The sequence below is a fragment of the Tupaia chinensis genome, unplaced genomic scaffold (genome assembly GCF_000334495.1).
Source record: "Tupaia chinensis unplaced genomic scaffold, TupChi_1.0 Scaffold145396_1, whole genome shotgun sequence".
NCBI lineage: Eukaryota > Metazoa > Chordata > Mammalia > Scandentia > Tupaiidae > Tupaia > Tupaia belangeri.
Genome location: NW_006205257.1, coordinates 799,489 through 806,573, shown reverse-complemented (window position 1 = coordinate 806,573; position 7,085 = coordinate 799,489). Strand labels below are relative to the sequence as shown.

The window sequence follows — 7,085 nt, the reverse complement described above, 5'->3', positions numbered from 1 at the left end:
TTGCCAGCATGCCGAAAAGTGACCTGGACCAAGGAGAGAGCAATCCCCAGCACTCAGCTCTGCCTGAATCCGGCTTTTCACCTTCTCTGCCTGGTGGGCCCTTCTGGGCACCCAGGCTCCCTGGCTTCCACCCTCCTCCTCCCTTCCCCCTCTCAGCAAGCGCCAGAGGGTGTTTGCTAGACGCACCTCTCACTCGCATTCCTTCTTAGCCATTCTCTCAGCTTTTCACTTTGTGTTATGCCAAGAGCCCCTAGATGCACAGGCTCTTCCCCCTAGCCAAACCTCTTTCAAAAATGAACTTCCCTTCTACATGGGATACATTAACCCATTTGCTTCCAAATACCCTGTAAGACTATACAGAAAGCTAAAATCTCCCTGGATTCCCTAAAACCCATGACTGCTCCCCCCTCAACCCCCCAAGAAACAAGCACTGAGTTAGTACATATTTATTCTGACCTTTTTGCCATGTTTCTGCAACATAATTGGACTCTGCTGAAACTATCCGTTGTTATTCATGAGTTTCGTTGAATTTATTTTTTACATCAACAATACATATTGTTCTGTATTATTTTTTACTCCACAATACCTCTTAGAGGTCTATTTGCATACATATAGGTCCAACTCAGTTTTTAAAAAATGGACAAAGAAAACTCCATGCTGTGAAGATGTTTCAAGCTCTTTAGGCATTTCGATATTGATGGGGACTTAGGCTTCTGCTGCTGGGTGATGTGGTCTTGGTGCACGTATGTTTCTGGAGGGTGGATAAGACAGAAGGGGAATTGCTAGGTTGCAGCATTGCATTTCTGGGTCTAAAGGACACCACTCAGTCCCCAGAGAGGCTGCACCAATGCATGGCCCACCAGCAGCCTCGGAGAGCAGCATCCTTACATCCTTGCTAGAACTTGGAACTATGAACTTTGACATTTTCCCCCATCTGATGGGTGACAAATGTTACTGCACTCAATTTGCATTTCCCTTAGGATTTGGTCGGGTTGGACTTTTATGTCCTGTGATACAGTTACAAGCCATTTTTTCATGCCCTTTCTATGAATTGCCTGTTCGTATTCTTTGCCCATTAAAAAAAATAAAATAAGAGAAGAATAGTTTGTCTTAAAAACAAAAACAGAGGCCAACAGATGGCATAATGAACTCCCATCACAGTTCAAGTCTCAGACCCGATGGCTTAAAATTCACTTCGGGTGCATGTGCGTGCATGCCCAAGATCCTCGGAGGACAATGGAGGAGAAGGGATTGTGGCATGGCCATCCTCTCTGGGTGGGTGATTTCTCATTTTCCCTCTTGTTGTCTCTGTCTCTCTCTCTGACAAGTGCATGCACCCTAAGACAAACACCTCTAAAAAAAAAGGAGAACAAAACAAAAACACTTTCTTGGAGATAGGTAGTAGCCCCGTGTGTGTGCATGTGTGCCCAAAATCCCAGGAGGAGAATGGAGGGGAAGGGATTTCCACGTAGCCATCCCCCAGGGGGTGATTTCTCACTTTCCCTCACTGTCTCTCTGTCTCTTTCCAGTGAGCTCACACGCCCGACAACAGCCGTCTTAACAGCTGTGGGATGATGATCTCTCGTGGTTTTGATTTGCATTTCCCCAATGATTAGTGACACTAAGCAGCTTGTCACACGCCTGTTGGGCATTTGCACGTCTTCAGATCATTGCTGCAGCCCTGCCTGAGCACACACAGGTGTTCGGGACATGTGGGTCTCCCACCACAGGATTCACTCTGTAGGTGGCCACGGTAGCTCTGGGCCACCCTGTGGCTCTCACAGATTGCCTCAAAAGGGGTCAAACTGTCACCTTTGGGAAGACTTCCCAGTCAGAGGCCCACCGACCTGGAGCCCCTGTTCCAGGCATTTGGGAATGGCAGGGGTTGCTGAAGGTCTCCTAGTATTGGGGGACCACTGATGCTGAAACTGGCTATGCCGTGAGCTGCCACTGACTGGGGCCCCCTCGATGGCGGAGAACCAAACACCTCACCTTGACCCCATCAGATGTTGCTTCCCCATGGTTCTGTGCAACCACGGAAGGGCTGGGCTCGGCCTGGCTTGGCCCAGGGTGTAAAGCTCACCTGCAGGATACCAGTTGAGGGCCTACAGTGTGCAAGCCCGAAGCCGGCATAACAGCCAATATCTTTAAGCCTTCTATACTGTCAGATACCAACTCCCAGCTCCATGACTCACCCCGAGTCCCCAGCAGTGCCTGGGGAAGGCTGGGAGTTGAACTAAGATCAACCTGCCTGCAGTGCCCATGAGCCCGGCTGAGCTTGGCGCTGGGCTGTTCCCACACTCTCACCATGATGTCTGCCCCACTGGGCCCTCCCCTGAGCGCGGCAGGTGGAGGGCTGGAGAGCTGCACTTCTCTGTGAGGAGAAACTGCCCCCTCCCCGGCCCTATCTTCATGACTCTCCCCTTAGAGGAAGCTGGCAGAGTATCACCCTGAGTCCAGAAACCTTAAATTGGGGGCCAGAGTTGGTACAGGCCCACCTCCCTGGCTTCCCTGTCCCCAAAGCCATTTTGGGGAAAAGGGGAGGGATTCCTGAAGATCAACAGATCAAATTCTGGTCAATTCCAATAAATCTTGCACATAATATTAACATTCAATACTGAAAAATCCCAGCGGTGACCTGATTGCCGCTTTTGGATTCCAGCCCTTAGATAACCTATCTCTCGAGGTGACGAGTGAGCGGTGGCACCTGAATTCATTACTGCCTGATTAATTATGCTGCCTTTGAACGAGGGGAATGGGGACTTCAATGAGCCTCAGCCGTCTCCTCCACAGGCTGGCCTCTGTCGGAGAGCCTGTCTCCGCTCCCAGTGTGGGGACAGCTGGGAAGGTGAGATAGGTAGCTGCCAGCAGAGAGACCTCCGATTTGGGCTACAGAGAAGGGTGTTTGGGCTACATGGGAAGGAGAAGTGAATTCAGAGGCTGCAGAGTGGAGATTCCTGCTCTGGCCCAGAAGAGGCCTGTCCGGGAAGCCGTCTGCCATTATCCTAAATTGCCGGAGGATACCAGGGTTCTCTGAAGTTGAGTGACACCTCTCTAAGAGGAGGCACTGGGTCTCAGAAGGTGCTCTTTAGAGCAAATGTGTCCTTTGAGAGACACGGCCACTTTGGCAAAGGTGAAAGTTTACTTCCCAGCTTCCTCGGCCCCCGTGCGGTCACAGCCCCGTGGACATCAAGCAGAGGCAACGTGTTGTGCAGGAGGGTTGAGGGCAACCGGGCACCCAGGCAGGGTGAGAACGGCCAGCTCCTGCCTTCACCTCTTCCTTACCTGGACAGTGTGCCCCTGCTGTGGCCCTTTGTCCTGTGTGCCTTGCATCTGTCAGGGTCTGCAGAGTCATGAAGCAGTCATACTTACAGAGTGAAGAGTGATCTTTCTCCAAAGAAGAAAAAAATGAGATAATTTTTAAAATATCGGTTATCTGTCCCCATTTTTGGTGGTGTCTGACTGCCCTGGGAGCTTTGCACAGTGGTGTCTGAGTGCCCTGGGAGCTTTGGCCTTGGCGGGCCTGCTTTTGAATCCTGTCCTATCATGGATGTACTATGTAGCTATGGCCAAGTTCCCTCACCTCTTTGAATCTTGGATTTCAGAAAGATCATGTGTTCCACAGGGTGAAGATAAGAGTAAACCAAGAAAGCAGGGCTAGTCCTGCAGCACAGTGGTTAAGCAAGCATTGTACAGAGGAAACTGGATTTCACGTGGTTAACCAGGGTTTGAGTCCCAGATCCACTGGCTTGAAAAACACACCATATGTGTGTGCCCAGGATCATGATGGAATGGAGAATCGGGGTAAAACGCATTACGGTGGGATCAGGCTTCTTTGGGGTGTGGGGGGGGCTCTCTCTGCCTCTCACATGCACACATGCTCCCTGGCATAAGGAAGGAAGGAAGGGGGCTGAAGGTGGCATGGTAGTTAGTGATGGACTCCCAGTGCCAAGATCAGCCAGGGTCAACTGTGGTTAGAGTCCCGGACCTGGTGGCTTTCTTTCTTACTTTCTCTCTCTGATCAAATTTTAAAATAATAATAATAAAAAAAATTAAATGAATAATTCTTAAAAAAAAAAATAAAAAGGAAGGAAGGAGGGGAAGGACGAAAGAAAACACACATGGAGGCCTTTTTGTTACCTTCGAGTGCCTCCTGACTTGGGTTGAGTCAGCTGCTTTGGTGTCACTTTGCCCAAGCTGAACGGGACCTGCTGGCTTCACTACTAGGTTGTATGTGAATCCAACATTTTGGTTTGAACTCATCCCTGACCCCCACCCCACAGGGGACTGGAAAAACATGTCTTTTTACTGAGCAATTTTATAAAACCTCCTTTCTCCACCGCCCTCCCCCCCCACAGGCTGGCCTCTGTCGGAGAGCCTGTCTCCGCTCCCAGTGTGGGGACAGCTGGGAAGGTGAGATAGGTAGCTGCCAGCAGAGAGACCTCCGATTTGGGCTACAGAGAAGGGTGTTTGGGCTACATGGGAAGGAGAAGTGAATTCAGAGGCTGCAGAGTGGAGATTCCTGCTCTGGCCCAGAAGAGGCCTGTCCGGGAAGCCGTCTGCCATTATCCTAAATTGCCGGAGGATACCAGGGTTCTCTGAAGTTGAGTGACACCTCTCTAAGAGGAGGCACTGGGTCTCAGAAGGTGCTCTTTAGAGCAAATGTGTCCTTTGAGAGACACGGCCACTTTGGCAAAGGTGAAAGTTTACTTCCCAGCTTCCTCGGCCCCCGTGCGGTCACAGCCCCGTGGACATCAAGCAGAGGCAACGTGTTGTGCAGGAGGGTTGAGGGCAACCGGGCACCCAGGCAGGGTGAGAACGGCCAGCTCCTGCCTTCACCTCTTCCTTACCTGGACAGTGTGCCCCTGCTGTGGCCCTTTGTCCTGTGTGCCTTGCATCTGTCAGGGTCTGCAGAGTCATGAAGCAGTCATACTTACAGAGTGAAGAGTGATCTTTCTCCAAAGAAGAAAAAAATGAGATAATTTTTAAAATATCGGTTATCTGTCCCCATTTTTGGTGGTGTCTGACTGCCCTGGGAGCTTTGCACAGTGGTGTCTGAGTGCCCTGGGAGCTTTGGCCTTGGCGGGCCTGCTTTTGAATCCTGTCCTATCATGGATGTACTATGTAGCTATGGCCAAGTTCCCTCACCTCTTTGAATCTTGGATTTCAGAAAGATCATGTGTTCCACAGGGTGAAGATAAGAGTAAACCAAGAAAGCAGGGCTAGTCCTGCAGCACAGTGGTTAAGCAAGCATTGTACAGAGGAAACTGGATTTCACGTGGTTAACCAGGGTTTGAGTCCCAGATCCACTGGCTTGAAAAACACACCATATGTGTGTGCCCAGGATCATGATGGAATGGAGAATCGGGGTAAAACGCATTACGGTGGGATCAGGCTTCTTTGGGGTGTGGGGGGGGCTCTCTCTGCCTCTCACATGCACACATGCTCCCTGGCATAAGGAAGGAAGGAAGGGGGCTGAAGGTGGCATGGTAGTTAGTGATGGACTCCCAGTGCCAAGATCAGCCAGGGTCAACTGTGGTTAGAGTCCCGGACCTGGTGGCTTTCTTTCTTACTTTCTCTCTCTGATCAAATTTTAAAATAATAATAATAAAAAAAATTAAATGAATAATTCTTAAAAAAAAAAATAAAAAGGAAGGAAGGAGGGGAAGGACGAAAGAAAACACACATGGAGGCCTTTTTGTTACCTTCGAGTGCCTCCTGACTTGGGTTGAGTCAGCTGCTTTGGTGTCACTTTGCCCAAGCTGAACGGGACCTGCTGGCTTCACTACTAGGTTGTATGTGAATCCAACATTTTGGTTTGAACTCATCCCTGACCCCCACCCCACAGGGGACTGGAAAAACATGTCTTTTTACTGAGCAATTTTATAAAACCTCCTTTCTCCACCACACTGGAGCAGTCCACACTGCCAGGTCTGCAGTGGTGCCCCACCCAAGCTGTCCTACCTGGAGGCTTGGCTTGGTCTCCTCATAAGCCACCTGGCAGGTGTGATCACAGGCACACTTCCGCAGGGCAGGGAGGGACAACACAAGTCCCAGGACAGTCGCTCACATCCGGAGGGGGGAGGAGGTGTGTGCAGAGGTTCAGCTACGCAAGGAAGAACACTGGAGCCCAAGAGTCCAAGGATGTGATCTCTACAGTTCCCCAGATCAGATCTCTAACGTGCCTTAATTTCTAGTCTGTAAAGCGTATCAACACCTCTGCCATTGGGTTATTACAGGGATCAATGAGATAACAATGAGAAGCCATGAGGTGTCGGGCAATGGTGCCAGAGCAGCGGGACATCGGGCAGGGGCACTGGCAATTGGAAGCTGGGACCAGAGTCTACTTTCGGGACAAGTCTAGGTCCAGGCTATTCTGAAGCAGTTACAAGTCAAACACCAGAAGTTCAGCCTGTGAGAAGTCCTGAGGCTTGTACCGCCCACTCAGGTCACTGGTGGAGCTTCCGCCTCCTAGGCTGGGTGGGGCTGTGCCATCCACGTCTCCTGGGAGCCCTGTCTCCTCCCTCTTAGAACGCTCAGAGTGACGACCTGACGCACACAGGTGTCTGTGCCCCAGAAAGAAAGGGCTTGAGTAGCTGGGGGTCTCCTGAGGATAGAAGGGAGGGCGGCCAGGTCAGGAAGACTGAGCTAATCCGTTGACCGAGGCAATGGCTTCCATGAAACTCCATGTTTAGTAGCTGAGTCTACAAGGTCCAAACTCGGGAGGTTTAAAAAGATGCAAATTTGTAAAAGTCTAAAAATTACACCAGCCACTTCATCCAAGACAACCTTCAGGCCAGCAGGTGGCATGGTGGTTAAGGTGCTAGACTCCCACACGACCGACCGTGCTATGAGTCCCAGACCTGGCAGATTGCAAATCATGCTGGGCATATGTGTGCGTGTGCCCCAAATCCCAGGAGGAGAATAGAAGGGAAGGGATTGTGGCATGGCCATCCCCCTGGGAGGAGAAAGCCCTCCTCTGGCTCTCTGTCTCTCTAGCGAGTGGATACACCTTATGGTGAAAATCTAAAAAATAAGACTTTCAAATGGGGCCGGGAGGCACTTTCTTTGCATCTTCAGGTGCT

The 7,085-nt window shown here is 50.6% G+C and overlaps 1 long non-coding RNA gene across 2 annotated transcripts in view; it reads right to left on the bottom strand.

Annotated features, from left to right (window-relative positions):
* Positions 1–4,880: 4,880 nt before the first annotated feature.
* Positions 4,881–7,085, bottom strand: part of LOC102489098 (uncharacterized) — a 53,655-nt gene continuing 51,450 nt past the window's right edge. Inside the window, exon 3 of one of the 2 annotated variants that reach the window (XR_337322.1) lies at positions 4,881–4,952. This is a non-coding gene — a long non-coding RNA (uncharacterized LOC102489098). Of the gene's footprint in view, positions 4,953–6,075; positions 6,124–7,085 lie in introns of those variants that run through there. The other variant, XR_003547805.1, reaches the window with a different exon arrangement.